The following is a 2,314-nucleotide window of genomic DNA, read 5'->3' as shown; positions in this document are numbered from 1 at the left end:
GCCCACACTGCAAATATGCAGCACGGGGAACATTTTTTTGTTCTCAGCTGCTTTAAGATACTGCAAGAGGCACATGCGTGCTTGTCTGGATGTGCCCAGTGAGCCTAAGTGTCCTACAGGCCAGTTGAGGGCTCTTCCACCAATTTATTGTTCCCCTCTGTCTGCTGATCTGTAGTGCTGCACAACCTCAAAGGTTGGTCTCTGTACATTTCTTGTCAGATAAGAATCTTTTCCACTGTTGAGAGAAAAAAAAATCCTAACTAAACCTAGTTTCCCTGAGTGGTAACACTGGCAACAGTGGCATTTAAGTGGTGACAGGATGGTAATTCTGAGTGCTGCTCCATGAAGTGCCAGCAAAGTGTTTGGGCTTTAACCTTTTGACATAAATTATCACAGCTTAGTCAAAGCAAAGTTTCCTGAGGGGCTGGGGTGGCCCATGGGAATGAAAATAGGACACATACACTTTTACCTAAAATATCTGACTTGCTTCTTACTTCCTTTGGTTTTTGCACATCCATTGTGATTATGGCCAATGTAGAACAGAGTTGAGAATTCTAGTTCCCCAAGGGAAAATTTCATCATTACAAGATCACTACCTGAATTGTTTCCCTTCATAATATTCTTAAATGGATAGCCAAAGGATCCAGGATATGGAGAAGCAGCTCCTCTCTTATTAAAGAAGTGTTCCTCCAGTTCCAGGAGGATGCAAATTGCTAGGTGAGCATGCTGGAAATGTGTCTCTTTGCTGCTGCCCATGTCATACTTTGTACAAGGTAATCAGCATTCAGACCTCTCAATCCAGCACTGGTTTCAAACAGCACTAAAGGCTGTCAAAGTTTAATGGCTCCTGGGCTAACCAGGATGACTCAATTAACAGATTTTTTAAAGGTTCCTGTTAGCCTTGTGAAGACAGTGGCCAGTATCAGACTAAGCAAACAAAATAAATCTATGGGTGCATCCCCACAAGCACACGTGAGGTTTGTGGCAATGCAGACCCACCTGCGGTGCTGCAAACTGCGCACGCTGGACATGCAAGCATTGCCTTGTTGCTAATTTGTAGTGCAGCAGGAGATCTTGATGTAAAAAGAACGCACCAGAAAAAAAGTGGGGCAGTGCACATGGTGGCAGTATGCGCCACCCGAAACCAGAGCCTGGCTGGCCAGAGCCAGGCTTCTGGTGCTGGCTAGGCTCTGTGCTCCCAGAGCACCACTGCTAGATCTCTCACAGGCCTCCAGAACCCCAGCTAAGACTGCTGGAGCCAGCCCAGGTGCTGTTCCCAGCCTCCCAGATCCCACCCAGGGTAACTTGCCATGCACTAGACAGCATGTGTAGGGGCATTCCCTGGAGGTAACTAGCAACAGCACTGTTGCTGCTTGGCCCTGGGGAATGCACGTTCCTGCTCATTGGGATGCACCCTATGTGGGGGAATATTTATTTTGAATGAAGGGGATTTGGTGTTAGTGCAAGTGACCTAAGGCCTGTCCCTAGAGAAGATCAGCAGTCATCTGACCTGTCCTACCTCACTGCCTAGTTCCAAGGGGCAAAGGGCATCACTGTCTTGCTGTCCCCATCTCTCCTTAATCTCTGATTTTTCAGTGGAGGTTGCCAGCACCCTTCTGAGAGATGCCTGGTATCAGCACAGAACAGGCATAACATATCTCTCATCCCACCTATACATACACTGAAGAATAAGCAGTCTTCTCTAATCTCTAGGAGCCACCACACCCAGGTCACAGGCTATAGGTGACCTGAGCCCCCCAGTCTCCCTCCTCTTCTTGCTGCAGACTCCTCTCTGGCCCAAGGAATTCCTCCTAGGTAATGCTGTGGGAGGTGGTCCAGCTGTCCCTGGCCTTCCTTCCTCATGCTTGGAAGCAGGGTAAGAATTAAGGGGGAGCTCCGGGGGCTGAGCACCCCCATAAGAGATGAGAGCCCCCCGTAAGATTTGAAAATCATAGTCTGCCTCGGGGGGTCTCCGATTGTATTGCTCCTTCACTTCAGTGGACTTGTAAATCAATTAACCCGTGTATTTTTATTGTTTTTGCAGACACCTCTCCCTGCCGCCCAAGAGTCCAAGTGTGATAGAACCCCGCCCCGAGGGTCAGGACAAGTCTTTCCAGTTAGGTGCCTGGAGATGGAGGGTTACCACCCCCCTGCCCATGCCCATGCCGATCCCTGTCTCCATTCAGCCCTACGGTAGGGAGCAGAGAGCTGGGACCCCGACAAGGTCCTGCTCGCCTGGGAGCGCACCGCTGTCTCCGCACGCAGCGGCTCCCCTCCTCCGGGATCCGTCCCACGCCCCGCAGGGGCCCCAACT

Source organism: Alligator sinensis, unplaced genomic scaffold, assembly GCF_000455745.1.
Source record: "Alligator sinensis unplaced genomic scaffold, ASM45574v1 scaffold77_2, whole genome shotgun sequence".
In the NCBI taxonomy this organism is placed as follows: domain Eukaryota; kingdom Metazoa; phylum Chordata; order Crocodylia; family Alligatoridae; genus Alligator; species Alligator sinensis.
The sequence above is the reverse complement of the archived record's forward strand: the minus strand, read 5'-3'. Positions refer to the sequence as shown.